The sequence below is a fragment of the Peromyscus californicus genome, unplaced genomic scaffold (genome assembly GCF_007827085.1).
Source record: "Peromyscus californicus insignis strain IS unplaced genomic scaffold, ASM782708v3 Scaffold_4__1_contigs__length_199733344, whole genome shotgun sequence".
NCBI classification, from domain to species: domain Eukaryota; kingdom Metazoa; phylum Chordata; class Mammalia; order Rodentia; family Cricetidae; genus Peromyscus; species Peromyscus californicus.
In genome coordinates this window covers 30,191,014-30,207,450 of record NW_026294562.1, presented here as the reverse complement: position 1 = coordinate 30,207,450, position 16,437 = coordinate 30,191,014, and positions in this window count along the sequence as shown.

Genomic DNA, 16,437 nt, shown 5'->3' with positions numbered 1-16,437 from the left:
TCCATTCTGTACAGCATCTCTTTACTCTGTTTGGGGTTTCCTTTGCTGGGCAGAAACCTTTTAATTTTACGTGTTCCTATTTGTTAATCCTTGGGATTATTTCCTGTGCTCCAGGAGATCTTTTCAGAAAGTCTATGCATATACCAGGATCTCCAAGGGTTTTGCATTTTTCAGATCTTTGATTCACTTAGAATTGATCTCTGTGCAGGATGAGAGACATGAATCCATTTTACTATTTTATATGTGCATAGCCACTTCATTCAGTACCAGGTTTTAAAGGGGATATCTTTTTTCCAGTGTATACCTTTGACACCATTGTGTACCTGTGCCAAACATTGAATTATGACAGCTGTGTAGGCCCTCCATTCTACTACATTGGCCTATGCATCTGTTTTCATGCCCAGGCCATGCTGGTTTTATTACTATGATTCTTTAAGATCGTCTAAGATCAGATCTCGTCATTCCCTCCAGATGTGCTTTCTCTGCTTAGGAGTGCCTTGCTACTTGGGGTCTTTTGTACTTACATGTGAACTTCGGATTTTTTTTCTTCTAACTCTATAAGAAATGCCATTGGGATTTTGATGCAGATCTGTTGAATCTGTATTATTAATTCTACTAATCCATGAGCATGCCAGGCCTTTCTGTCTTCTAGTGTCTTCAGTAATTTTAAGTGTTCACCGTAAAAGTATTTTACTCCCTTATTTCTAGGAATTTTTAGTTTTTTAGGCTGTTGAGAATTTGATGGCCTTCTCTGATTTATTTCTTGGCAGATTTATTATTGGCATATAAAAAAGGCCCTTTTTTATGTGTTCTTTTTGTATCTTGCTACTTTACTGAAAATGTTCATCAAATCCAAGGGTTTGCATACCATCTCTGGGTTTGTAGTATAGGATCAGACCCTTTGCAAACTGATAATTTGATTCCTTCCTTTCCTATCTGTATTCCTTTCATCTGTTCCTTTTGTCCTTCATCCAGATAATGCCTCAAATCCAACATTAGACAACAGCAGATGGAGTAGGCACCCTTGTCTCATCTGATGAACTGCATTCCATTCTCCCTTGTTTAGTATAATATTTGCTGCAGAGTGGTCATTCATAGTATTTATTATGTTGAGATTATGTTCTTTCTATTCCTATTTCCTTCAGGGCTTTTATTCTGAAGGGATGCTGAAATTTTTCAAATGGCATTTTATGCATCGATTGAAATGACCGTTTGATTTCTGGCTTTAAGTTTATTATATTTTATATATGCATTCATTTGGGTATATTGAACCATTCTTGTATTCTTGAAATGAAACCAACTTGGTCATAGTTTCTGTTGTTTGTCTTTCCATTTGAGTTTTATTCTACTATGATAAAATATGATACAAGACGTTATTTTAACTCTTTTGTATTTGATCATGATTGCTTTGTGGCCCAAAATGCAAGTTTTGAGAAGGTGCATAGACTACTAAAAAGAGTGTATATTCTGTATCAATTGGATAAAATAGTCTGTAAATACATGTCAAGTTCACTTGATTGATGGCTTTTGAAATTCTGAAATTTGTTCACTGACTTTTAGCTGATCTGAGTTATTCAAAGATAAGACTTGAGTGTTGAAATCACCCACTTTTATTTTATCAGGATTTATATGAACTTTTATGCCCATTACTGTATGTTATAAAATTGTATGTTATAAAAATACCAAGCATTTGATGCACATATTTTTATAATTGATATATCTTGATGGATTGTTCTTTTTATTAGTCTATTGTGTCTTTCTTTGCCTCTTCTAAATTTTGTTCAAAGCCTCTTTCATCAGATACTAGAATATCTACACAGCTTCCTTTTCTATACCATGTGACTTTGCTCTTTCATGTTTCTTGGGCTTACATGTTGCTATTTGTACAGCCATTGGTTTGTGGGTGTCTCATCCATGATAACTTGAGCATCTTTGTAGTGACTTAAGGTTCAATCTCTAATACCATTCAAAAAGCAAAACTAAACCCTACAAGATATAGAATAGTCTTGAAATTGATTTAAAACTACAAGTAAGCCACCAATGAACATAAACAGAAAATGGTGAGATAATGTAGAGAACACTGTGAAGTTTATTACTTACAAGTGTGGAAATAATTTTAAAAATGAGGTGAAGGACGGGAACTGGGAAAGGTGAAAACTGGAGGAGAAGAAGCGTTAAATAAAAAAAGAGAGAGAAGAAGAAAAAGAAAAATGCAAAAATACTAGAAAAGGGCAGAGTACAGAACAAGAAATGAAAGAAAAATGAAAAAGATTTCCCAATAATCAAAACACTTATAGTCAAAATTAGATGAGTGCAAGAAGGAGAAAAAAAATATACAAAAACTCAATAAGATAAAGTCAAAATAGTACTTTTGGATGAACTTCCCCACCCCACCCCACCCCCACCGTGGAGTCCCGTGGCTGGCCCTGCGCTTGCCTTGCCTCTCTTCTCTGCACCGTTTGCCCATCTGTTTCTGCATACGTTTCACTGTCACATCACTCCTGGGAATTTCTGAGGCTCCTCTTCTCTTTCTTTGCAGTGGCATCTGTGTCTCCTTATCTAGATCCTTCTTCCTCACCAAAGTACACACAGGCAGCTTTGCATTCTTCATTTACTTCTAAGCCTATTTTTAAAGATTTATTAGATTTTTTAAAATTATGTGGGAGTGATTTCTGGTGTCCCCAGAGGCCAGAGGTGTTGGATATGCCTACATCTGTATTCTGGGTGGTTGTGAGCTGTCTGATGTAGGTCATTCTGGAAGAGCAGTACATGCTCTTAAACACTGAGCCATTTCTCTAGCTCCTGCTAGAAAGTTCTCAACAGTGCATAATCTCAATGCCTCTCTGTAATGCTTTACTCCATGCCACGGACCGACTGAAAGGTCAAGTAACCTGAGTTCTAGTCCCAGCCTCACTTGTTTCCTCATCAAGATGTGAAAGGTGCCAGGAAGTCAGGCTATTTCTCTGTAAAATAAGATCAAGAACTCCCACACTCCAGCTTTAAGGTGGGTCACACAAATGAGTGGGCATCCCAACCCGAATCTAGAGTGTAGGACCCAACAGGGTCAACTCTGATCAGACTGAAGAATACATCTTTTCTCTAAACACATTTAAGTTTCATTAAAACAAAGGCCAATAAAGCAGGTGCAAGATAAAACCTTTCAACAGCCTGCTACTTTTCAAACTCAGACCTCAAAATCGCTAATGGTTCAAGGCCTAAAGGCCTGTAACTGTCAAAGCCCTGTGTACTGGAGAGTTTATCTATAATAACTTAGATCAAGTGTGACATCCAGTGGCCCATTTAGCTAATGACATTTCGATGCTTTTTAATAGCTTGGGGAATTCTGAGGCCTTTTGTCGTTTAATCTTGCTGATAGGATTTCAGTCAGTGGGAGAAAATCAACCTACAGTAGTAAGGCTCTCCACTGGATGACAGGCACAGCAAGAGGAGCTTCCCTCACTAATTCCATCCACACGTCACAGTGCTGCAAACCAACAGTATCACTCACTAAGACAAAGAAACAGAAAGTGTGTGGAGGCTAACTGGCTTGCTTGGCTACTTTACTAAGCCTGCGAATTCAATTTCTTTCCCAGAGAATCTGACTACTGACGCCATGCAATATGCTCTACTCAGATTTCAGTACCTCTGTTCCCAGGTTTCTGTTTTGTCAATGTAGAAATGAGTCTTAGAAAGGTTAAATAATACCAAAGACTAAAGAATTACTTAAGGCTGGAACCGATGGTCAGAAGTTCACCCTACAACAGTGGTTCTCAACCTTCCTAATGCTGCACCCTTTAATACAGTTCCCCATGTTGTGCTGACGCCAACCATAAAATTAGTTTCATCACTACTTCAAAACTGTAATTTTGCTACTGTTATGAATTGTAATGTAAATATTTGCTATATCAGGATATGGATATGTGACCCCTGTGAAAGGGCGGTTCAACCCCCAAAAGGGTTGTAGCCTACAGGTTGAGAACTGCTGCCCTAGAAATCCTCTACAACGCCAGGCAAGGTCTCTCAGACTTCAACTGTGGTCACGAACATCCTTTGCCTCGCTTCACAGAAAGTGTATAAAGCATACAATTTGCCATTAAGCCTCCAGTCCTGGAACTGGGAGAGTAGAACGGAGCACACTGCTTTAAGAACTAGCAACAGAAGGAAGAAAAAACCCTAATATTTAATATATGTGTGTATGTGTACACACACACATCACAAACAATCTTGAATGGGTAGGTAGTATCAATTAACTAGGAGACAAAGCATCTGAAAGCTTTTAAATTCCAAAGGTTTTGCCCTATATATCCTGGAGTAATAATTAATGGCCACAGTGATAGCCCTGCAGTCATTAAGGAAGATTACATTATTCTTAAAGTCCTATGCTTAATTAGATAAAGAAATGTTTAATGTAATTTAGTATGGCTTAAAATGGAAGATAATGAGAGAGAATATCTCAATATAATTAAATAGCTTGTCTTGAAGTCTGGCTTGGGTTTGCCACATCTAAATCTTTGAGCATAATCAATAGACTGGTCAAAAAGCCATCTCCTGTCTGGCCAGTTCTACCATTCCTCATGAGTTCAGACACAATTCTGGATCCAGAAAACTGTCTTCAATGCACACTGTCTAATTTTCCCTGAGAAAACCTGGAGTCCATTCTAGTTGAATATCAGAGGAGAGTCACACTCAAGAAGTGACTTATAAAGAATTCGGTTCTTCACTTATATCCCCCCAAACGAACAAGAGAATTCAAATATGAAAACACTCTCTCATCCACATGGCGGTAAACATACACAGTCTAACCCAAGTACTCGGGAATATTCCGGAGGCTAAGGCAGGAAGGTGATCAGTTTGAGGCCAGCCTAAGCTACACAGTGAAACTCTGGAAAAGGGAAAAAAATGGAAGTAGAGGGAAGGGGAAGAGAGGGGGAAGGATGGGGGAAACAGAGGGAAATGGAAGGGAGGAGAAAAGAGAGGAGAGAGGGAGGGGAGTGAGTAGAAGAGAGGAGAGGACATACTACAGCTCAGAGAAATTAGGTGCCTTACCAAGGATCACACAGATGCTAAGCGGCACAACCAAGTTTTGATCCTAGTAACACAGACCACAGAGCTGAGAGCCGAGCTTATCAACTCCTTGAGTGTCCACAGAGGAGAGGCCCCTCACACCTCCTTTAAGAGGAACTGCTCCTGAGAGCACCAGTAGTTCTAAACCATCTTTCAGGAGAAGTTCCCACTTTCCCCTAGGATGCCCAGACAAGGAGTAAACACAGCGGAAACATTAGAACCAGGTCATTCTTGACCAACACAGATTCCTTCATCAGGGCAGTTTGTTAAGGATCCTCTCTGGATTTCATCAGACTGTCTCAAGACGATGTGGTCTAGAGACCTTCCTGTTCAATCGTACCTCCCTTAGAGACCTTCCTATTCAATCGTACCTCCCTTAGAGACCTTCCTGTTCAATCGTACCTCCCTCATCTGTTTTCACAACTGCCTTATATCTCTGCTGCAAATCTGAAAGCTTTCCAACCTGTTTCTTCTTCCTCCCATGCGTTTTGTGCCCAGAGACTTTTCTCCTGGCAATTAATTCTTGAAAAACACAGGGGAATGTAAAATAATTGGAGAAAATGGGCCACAAAGTAAGACATGACTGGCTCCTCCAGCACCCACTTGCAAGAAGGACCCCATCCCACACAGAATGAGGAGCCTGATTCACCTCTGGCACAGGTGGTAACTGAGCTACCGAAGAGCTCGCTGCTAACCTGGAAAGATCCCCTCAAGGAGGCAATATCCACAACAATTTATTGCCTCGGGTATCTGAAGACTTCAGGGGACACTTCCTACAAAGATATCAGAGTTGGGCAGTATTTACCGAGTCATATTAATCTCCAAAGAAGAATAATGTAAAATAAAGGTAGTTGATAAAGAACTACAGAATAAGTAAGAAAAACCAGAGGGCCTCTGGAATCGATAGCTTATCCATGGCCATGGAAAAGCAGACGCAGCTGAGACATCATTGAAAATGTGTTCGACATCATAGGTCAGGCATCCAGGCATTCCTTCTAGGATTATCGGTTCTTTATGTCCGTTTCTTACTGACAAAATACGTAATCTGTGGTCTTTTCAGGAGGATGAGTTTGAAAATGGAATCTTAGAGAATTAAAGTAAATTAAATCTTCCTTTCATGCTAAGAAACCCATAGCCTTGTGTAGACCTGGGAAGGAATCAGAGGAAATATATCTTACACATTTTTCAGAATCTCTCAGGAAGCCTTGGGATGCAGACCAAGGGTAGAATGATTACCCAGCGTGCACAAAGCCCTGGGAGTACTACGGGATTTTTGTTTCTAAGAAACAAAATGAGGAAAGAAAAAAATGAGAGAAAGAAGGAGGGGGAGTGAATTTTCAAAAGAATGTCCCAGCTTGCAAGGTAGGCAGATGAGCTGCTGAGGAGTGAGACATAAGCCACATTATGTCGTCCATCACAGGTAGTACACACAACTTCCAGCATCCAAAATGTAGTTGCTTGTTTCTGCAATGTGAACTTTTGAGTCATTCCTCCAGGGAACATGATTGTTATACGACTCCCCTGGTCAGGCAGATCTTGTTTTTAGCTGTGTGAAAACTGAAATGTCCTGCTGAGTAGCTGTTCGGCATGATGGGAGCAGTGTGGTCTCACTAATCAGACATGCCTTGTCTTTAATTCCAGCCTACATTTTTGAACTATACCTTTCGCACAGAAACCTTCTGTTCTCTCAACTCCAGCCCCCTCTGTTATGAAGTGGAGATAAAATCATGAGGCTGCCATGAAGTATAGATTAGTGTACATATACAGAACATATAACCTCCTGTCTGGCATGGGAGAGACCAGGATTGGAAATGTTTTTTAAAAAATTCCCCTAATCCTGCTACATTTAAGAGATATTGAGTTATAAAAAGTCACTGAAATGTCCTGCTTCTCAAAACCCATATGATCGCTGAGAAAGGACTGAGTACAATGTAATCCCTAGAACTCTATGATCATAAGGGATTTTGGTTTGGTTTGGTTTAGGGTTTGATTGTTGTTGTTGTTGTTGCTGTTGCTGCTGCTGTGTGTGTGTGTTTTTCATGTTTTTGTTTTGGTTTGCTTTGGGGTTTGATTTTGGTGGTGGTAGTGGTGGTGGTGGTGGTGGTGTGTGTGTGTGTGTGTGTGTGTGTGTGTGTGTGTGTGTGTGTGTGTTTCATGTTTTTGTTTTGATTTGGTTTGGGGTATGATTTTTGGTTGTTGTTGGTGGTGATGGTGGTGGTGATGGTGGTGGTGGTGGTGGTGGTGGTGGTGGTGGTGTGTGTGTGTGTGTGTGTGTGTGTGTGTGTGTGTGTGTGTTTCATGACATCAATATCAACAATGCAGGCAATACCAATTTGGAATAAAACTTAACAAGTATTCCTTACCTCCCTTCTCCCACACAGACTTCATCACCTCCTAAATAGCATTCAAATGATGTGCTTTAGTTCTGTAATTTTAAAGACATCAAAAGTGGAGTTTTAAGTTTTTAACCTTCATATCTTTTATTTAAAACACCAATTCTAAGAAAAGAAACAAATGATTTAGCGTACATTGACAGCATATATAATTATACTATGCACTGAATTAAAAATAGCAATGAGAGCTTCTCAGATGGGTTCAATAAAAAAAACATTGCCTTGTAAGTAAACTAAATTATGGGATGGGAATATGTGCTTTTCAATAAAAAGCAAAGATTTTCTAAAACATCCCCATGCACATGCCAAAGCCTCTGTACACTTCCTTTCTGACTCAGTAGATGGCACTGCAGATCCAACATAGAGAGTTAGAGTGAGCAAAGGCAGCAACCGTAAGTGAATGGTGCTCTTTTCTCTGGCCTTGCTCCAGAGCAGGGGTGTCTGTCTACTGAGAGGGAAGCTCTTTATTGTGTTGGAGTAAAACACTGGTCAAGCAGTGCAACGTATGGTTTTCTGCACCTCCTGGAAATTCCATTTGTATATCTGACTCATTTGAAAACCAGAAAAATGGCTTTCACATTCATATGTCTTTGTTTCAACTGTACAGTGATAAAACCAAAAATTAAAATTTAACAAAAAATTTATGTATAAAATTTTTCTAATATTAGAAAAGTAAATCTTATACACGTTCCATTAAAATCATATCTCACAAAGGAGGTTATTTATACAATGCCATGGATAGAGAAGGACAAACGTATTCCATGGTTTGGCCACTAACTCAAACCTTGCCCATATGAAACAGTGTTCTCCAATCACAGCCATTTTCCCACGGACCCAAACACCATCTCTCAATACCTTTGATATACTTCTGCAAGCATCTACTATATGCCGGTCAACAAAACCATCAAAGGTGAGAACTACTTATAATAGTTGCCATAGAGTTCACAGGCTTGCAAATCCTAGACAAGCTGCAGGGTTGCTAAGAACCACCCAGAGCTAAGCAAGTGGTTTATGTCTTAGGGTTTCTGCTGTGATAAAGACCACATCCAAATGCAGGTTGGGGGAGGAAAGTGCTTATTTCCTTTTACTCTTCTGCATCACAGTCTGTCATCAAAGGAAGCAAGACAGGTTTTTATGTAATTGATATTCTGGGTCAAATAAAGAGCAATAGATGCCACCATGTCTGCTAAATGTGAGTTTTGCAACAGTGCAAACGGAAGCATATTCATTGGAAGTTAGTTATCACAACCCACTATAGCACAGAGAAGCCCCCTAAGAGCAACCAGAACCATAATCAATTTAGGAATGGTAATTTAATTTTAGCAATACAGACTCATGTATCCCTTTAAATAATTGTTATTATTTGATTCTTTCTGGCTTGTGGGGTTTTTTTAGTGTATTAATGTTTTTTTAATTTATTTATACTTATAGAAGATTACTAAATCAAATGAATTTTTGCCTAATTTCTTTCCATATACTTAACAATACTTAATGGGGAGAATGTATCAGGAAATATGATACTCATGAAGACTGTTTCTTCTCCATTTAATTTCCATCCCAATCATCATTCAAGGTTAAGAAACACCAGGCTAACCTCAGGTCAGAGCTACACTAGAGGCCCTGCAGTTGATTCAGAGCTAGCCATAGACACTGGAGTTTAGGGCCCGAAGACTCAGTCTTCATGGGGTCTACCCTGAGCCCTCTGTCTAGATTTATCACACATGGCAGACAGCTGGCTGAGCATCCATGTTTTCTAGGATCCTGACTTATTTTTACACATTTTGTAACTCTAGAGATATGCTGCCTCACCTGTTCATAAAACTAGTCAACTGTGACAGGTGACACATTGAATGAACACTCTGTATTTAGAAAACCAAATTCAACCTCAAAGACAAATCAAGGCCTAGGCATAAGATTTACCTGCCTTTACTATGGTAAACGATGAAGAAGCCATATAACTCCTACTTAAAGGCTTCCTGCAGAAAAGTACCAAAGATGGAACAGAAATTGTAGCAGTATTCCCCTTTCCTGAAATCTGCTATCTGGTTCTCAGAGCAACAAAAGACTTGAGTTTTTATTCATTTTAATGGCTGTTAGTCAGAAATTGCTACCAAACAGGTCGTGTATAGGCACTGGGCCGCAATGGTTGACACAGTAGAAGATTCCATAGGTCAATATTGTAAGAGAGCATTGCTAGGAAGAAATGCAGACAAGATACAAAAGGGGAGGGAGTGACTCTGGGGTAAAGCAAGAGCCCTCTGAGCAGGGGACACTCAACTAAACAGTGTGGAAACAGCCGCATCCATGTTGGAAAGAGCAGGCCACCTAGAGGAGATGGCAAATGTAAGTAATTGACAAATTACAGAGAATGGAAAATACCTAAAATACATAGTATGCTATTCTATATACAGCCTACCATTAAAAATGGCAGCCTAAATTAAACGATCTAGAAAAATAATTTCTTCACAAATTAGCAGAGACAGCAAGACTAAATAAACCAATATCTATGTGGAAATAGAGAAAAATCACAAAAGAGTTTTCTCACTAATAAAAAAAGTGAAATAAAATAAAACAAATGGAAGTCACCATGCCCACATGGTTTCAGAACAGAAAATCATGAAATAAGATCAGCTGATCCTGCTCACACCTGAGATCTAAGACAATATAGAAAAAGAAGCGGGAGCTTGACATTTAAGAACTATTTTCTATAAAGTGAATATCGTATTGTTACCAATACCTAACAAATACTGTAAACACACACACACACACACACACACACACACACACACACACACACACACACACACTACAAAACAGAACAATGTCATTTTTGTAGGTTCATTTCTGTTGCTGTAATATAACACCCTGACAAACAACAACTTACAGGAGAAAGTGTCTGTTTTAGCGGGCAGTTCCAGGCTACTGTCCATCAGTGGATTTCTGAAAGTGAGCAATCAAATTCTATAAGCACTAGAAGAAGAAGGAGAAGAAGAAGAAGAAGAAGAAGAAGAAGAAGAAGAAGAAGAAGAAGAAGAAGAAGAAGAAGAAGAAGAAGAAGAAGAAGAAGAAGGTAAATTTTAAAAAATCGTTTATAACTTAAAAGCAGACATTTTTTCTTACTTTTATTCAAAACCCAAGCCCAGTGAAATAAAAGGTCATCATCCTAGCTAGCTTCTCTTTTGTGATAAAATACCGACCAAAAGCAAGTTGGGGGAGGGAAGAGTTTAGCTGGCTCACACTTGAACAGGCTCCACTTGGGAGGTGCTGAAACAGAGACCATGGGGCCTTACTTCCTGGCTTCCTTCCTCTGCCTGCTCAGCTTGCTTTCTTATAGCACTCAGGACCACTTGCCCAGAGATGCCACCGCCAAGAGTGGACTGGACCCTTTCACATCAATCATCAATCAAGAAAATGCCCTGCTGACATGCCCACGGGCCAGTCTGATTGAGGCAGTTCCTCAACTGAGGCTCCCTCTTTCCCAGGTGAATCTAGTTTGTGTCCAATTGACAAAAAACAACACAGAAATTCATGGTCAATTAAAATTTAAAATTTTCAAAGCATACCATGAGCAAAAATGTTAGTGTTTTAAGGAACCAAGATTTCCAGTGTAAAATCAATACAATTATAAAATTCAGAGAAATTAAAATCAATCCCTGTCATTTTAGCTGCATTTGGAAATCCAGAATGTTCTTCCTATTTCTTTCTGTAGTATGCACGTGTACAAGTTCTCTCCACGGACAAGACCATGAAGAAATACAACCCAGGAGCATTATGTCCAAACAGTGGTTCCTAAATTGCTTTTCCTAGGAGGCAGAGCAAGACCATTTTTAGAGGAGTGCCTGACTCCATGGTTTACATGGGAGATCCTTAAAATGGATGGATCAGACTAACAGCTCCTGAATCTAGTGTCAATCATAGTTGAAGTGAGAAAAGAGATACTGTGTATATCTGGCTTTGTGAAACAGAAAATAAACAACATTTACAATCAAAGCCTTGCTGGCAAAAAAGAAATGAAATCCAATCAAAATGTAAACTGAATCTAATCAAAATTTAAACCAGGTGTGCTATGATGGTACCCGTCTGTAATCCCATGGTCTTCCTTGGCTGTATAGTAAGTTCAATGCTAGATTTAGATCCTGTATTTTTAAAAAAAAGACTAAATAAATAAACAGATAAGAGACTGATATTAGCTCACATGATGAAGGGATTGGCTGCTGTGCCAGCATGAAGACCATAATTCAGATCCCCAGAATCCATGTAAAAGCCAGGTGAGTATGGCAGTTTGCTTGTAATCCCGGAACTAAAGAATTTCTCTGAGAAGCTGGGAAGCTACACTAGCTGAATCGGCATGTTCCAGTTCATTGAGAGACCATACCTCAAGAACTAAAGTGAAGAGAACTTCAGAAAGACACCTGAGGTCAACCTCTGGCTCCAAACTGTGTGTACACACAAGCACCCACACACATGAGCGTGCATAGACACTGCATGCACATCACACAAGTATATACACAAAAAAGAAAGATGAGAGGAAGGAAAGAAGGAAGGAAGGAAAGTTATGTTTCCTACAAACAGTGAAGATAAGAAAAAAAAATAAACCATGAGGAAGGAATTTGTCATAATATGGGGAAAAATCTAGTAGACAACACAGTTTCCATGACAAGTAATGAAATGAAATAAGGTATGAGAATTGTTTTATAATAAGTTCAACAGAGGAGGTAAGTAAAAATGCTAAGCACAGAGCTAGAATGGACTGATTAAACGGAGCCAGTTCGAAAAGACATCCATTAGACAATGGGGGCAATTTGGCCATCAACTGTGCATTAGATGGAATTAAGGAGCCATTGAATTTGTTAGACATGAAAGTGACCTTGTAATTAAGTGAAGCAATAAAAGGCTTTGTTTAAAGAAACATTAACTATTTTCAAGAGAGATATCCAAATCAACCTCTCTCCACCCCAGAAAATGGGAAAGAAAGAAAAGGAACAAGATCAGGACAAAGTATGAAATTTCTAAAGCTGCATGGTGAGATAGGCAAGCTATCATCACACCAGTTTTTTATAGTAGTGTATGTTTCAAATTTTCCATAATAAAACAACTCCTAAAAAACACTTAGTGGTAGTCGTCTAAAAGTGGGTTCCTGGCAGGGCTCTGATGGCGCTCTGTAGAACCATGGTGAAGCACAAGAAGAATGAGGGAGACTTTAGACTCCTCTGATAAGTGTTATATCTCCCAACCATGGAGGAATACATTATTTCTCAAAGGACTCCCTTTGATGCCCAAAGATGATCACTGAGATGTTCTTTGCTTAATCCAAAAAATAAAAAACAAAATGCCCTTGAAGATTGGAACACCCTCTTTTCAATGGGGTCTCTAAGCTTTCTCCATTCATAAAAGCATTTCTTGAAACTGAAAACACTCACCTTACATGTGACCTGAGTTACTGAAGGATAAAAAGTTGTTTACTGTCATGCAGCATCTTCTAAACATAGGTACAACCATCTTCTGCCTTCATTTAAAATTGAGCCATTCAAAACTTGTTAAGTTCATCATGATTTGTTTCTGGATTGCTTCCAGGTAAATAGGTAAACAATAAACTGACATTTTCCCAATTGCTTTAGAGAGGATTGACTTACATAAGACAGAAGAAGAAGACCAACTGGTTTCAATCTGAACTAAACATATTTGCCCTTGATTCTGCTGCCATATTAACATATAATAGATATTCATAGTCTTATCCATTGTCATTAAAGATCAATTTCAAAAATTTAATCCCAGCACCTGGGAGGCAGAGCCAGGTGGATCTCTGTGAGTTCTAGGCCAGCCTGGGCTACCAAGTGAGTTTTAGGAAAGGCGCAAAGCTACACACAGAAACTCTGTCTCAAAAGACAAAACAAAACAAAAATTCCAAATATAATAGATATTCATAGTCTTATCCATTGTCATTAAAGATCAATTTCAAAAATTCCAAATTTTCTCTCTTTAAAAGTTCAGTTAGGCCGGGCGGTGGTGGCGCACGCCTTTAATCCCAGCACTCGGGAGGCAGAGCCAGGCGGATCTCTGTGAGTTCGAGGCCAGCCTGGGCTACCAAGTGAGTTCCAGGAGAGGCGCAAAGCTACACAGAGAAACCCTGTCTCGAAAAACCAAAAAAAAAAAAAAAAAAAAAAAAAAGTTCAGTTAATGCCAGGCAGTGGTAGCGCATGCCTTTAATCCCAGCACTTGGGAGGCAGAGGCAGGCGGATCTCTGTGAATTCGAGGCCAGCCTGGTCTCCAAAGCGAGTTCCAGGAAAGGTGCAAAGCTACACAGAGAAACCCTGTCTCGAAAAAAACAAAAAACAAAAAACAAAAAACAAAAAGTTCAGTTAGTGTTGTTGGAGTTATCTCCAGTCCCGCCCAGGCCCGCAGCCACTCAGACCCAAATAAACACACAGACACTTATATTATTTAAACTGTTTGGCCTAATGGCTCAGGCTTCTTGCTATCCAGTTCTTATATCTTAAATTAATCCATTTCTATCAATCTATAAGTTGCCATGTGGCTTGTGGCTTACTGGTACTTTCACATCATGCTTCCTCTGTCTCTGGCTGTCAACTCCTGACTCAACCTTCCTGTTTCCAGATTTCTCTTCTCTGCTTATCCTGCCTTTACTATACTTCCTGCCTGGCTACTGGCCAATCAGCATTTTATCTATCAATCAATCCGAGCAACACATTACAGCATCCCCAGCAAGTTAGTGCTACACTCCAACTGATTTGTTTGACTTTTCATGATATGTATATTAGGTTTAGATTTTACTAAAGCTCTTGACAGTGATAATCAATGCTCATAGCTAATCAATATTATATGATGTCAGTTCATATAAAATGGCCATCTTGTGGGGACAGAGTAAAGAACAGAAAAAATTACCAGACCCTCTAAATAGGAAGGCAGCCAAGAATCTCTTTTGGGTGATTCCCAAAGAGGAGGAAATCAATCCAATCTGCTGGCCCATGTTGTAGTCTGCTGTGGCTGTCAAAGCACTATGGAGTGAGTGGCTTAGAGAACAGAAATTTACTGCCTCATAGCTCCAGTTGCTGTGGAATAATCCTTCTGTACACCATGAAAATGTGTTGCTCTCATTGCTAATAAAAAGCTGATTGGTCAATAGCTAGTCCAGATTTGGGGGGCAGAGAGAATGCTGGAAAGAAGGGTAAGGTCAGAAGAGTCATAAGCCAGATGTAGAAGAAGCATCATGAAGTTCATAGATGAGGTAAATGAGGCTCAGGGCAGCACATAGATTAATAGAAATGGGTTAATTTAAGTTGTAAGAGTTACTTAGTAATAAGCCTGAGTTACCAAGCATGTATTTGTAATTAATATTGAGTCTCTGCATCAGTTGTTTGAGAACTGGTGGACAGGAAAGAAAAGTCTACCTACATCCAGTGTCTGGAAGTTTAAGATCAGTGTCAGTAGGAAAGATTTTTCTTGAAAAGCTGAGAGAGAGCCTGCTTCATGTCTCCCTACTGGTCTATGCTGGTTTGCTGGTGTTTCTGGTATCCTTTGACTGTAGAGATGTCCTTGTGACCACTGCCTTCATAGTCATACTTCCCTCTCCTCACATGCATTTCTTTGAAAGGCATTATTTTATAAACACACTAGGTTATTAGATTAGGCACTCACCCTTCTCTAATATAACATCTTTTAAATAAATTACATCTGGAGGTAGAGTTTTCTTGTCCCATAGCCGCTCTCAAATAACCAACACAGAGGCTTAATATTATTTATAAATGCTTGGCCAATATCTCATGCTTGTTACTAGCTAACTCTTACATTTAAATTAACCCATATTTTTATTTATGTTTTTTCATGTGGCTCATGACTTGTTACCTCATTTTCTATACATCCTGCTTCCCCAGTGGCATGCTGGTGTCTCCTCTTGTCCTTCTGACTCTGTCCTTCTTTCTCCCAGCATCCTCTGTTTGATTGCCCCGCCTATACTTTTTGCCTGGCTATTGGCCAATTAGCTTTTATTAGCCAATGAGAGTAATAAATATTCATAGTACACAGAAGGATTAATACACAGCATTCAGCTGGAATGACTTTGTTTCTAAAGTAAACTACATTCAGACAGGTGGTCAGGGGCAAGACTTCATTTAGCTCTTTGGGAGGAACACAATTCAGCTCATACAACTCAGAGTCAAAACCAAATCACCATATCTGCCCTAGATAGGGTAACTAGTACTATGATGAAACACCATGACCAAAAGAAAGTTGGGGAGGGAGGAGTTTATTTAGCTTACACTTCCATATTGTAGCCTATAATTGAAGAAAGGCAGGAAAGGAACTCAAAAAAGGGCAGGAATCTGAATGCAAGAGCTGATACAGAGGCCAGGGAGAGTGAAGAGGTATTGCCTACTGACTTGCTCAGCCTGCTTTATAATAGAACCCACAACCACCAGGTCAAGGGCAGTACCACCCACAATGGGCTAGGCCCTCGTACATCAATCACTATGGTGATATTTTATTTGTGCTGAAATGTGATTTTAATTGTATGTTAATAAAGTTGCCTCGAGATCAGAAATCACAGCAAGCCATAAGTGGAAGTTAGGCGGTGGTAGCACACGCCCTTAATCCGATCATATGGCAGGTAGAGTCTCTGTGGTCAAGGACACATCCAAAGCAAGGTGACCTGAACTTTTTATCCCAGTACCAACCATAGAGACTTGGAGGTCTGTACAGACAGGCAGTGACAGAGGAAATCATGTGTTTGGGTTTAGAGCCAATGAGAAGGCAGAACAGAAAGGCAATAAAAAGATAGGACACAGGAAGAAGGTCTCTCCCTCTCAGGAGAAGGACAGCAGCGAGTGGTAAGATAAGGTGGTCTTAGCTCTTGACTACTGCTCTGATCTCTGGGCTTTTAACACTGCATTTGGCTCTGTGTTTCTTATTTAATAAGACCATTTAGAGCCGGGCGATGGTGGCGCACGCCTTTAATCCCAGCACT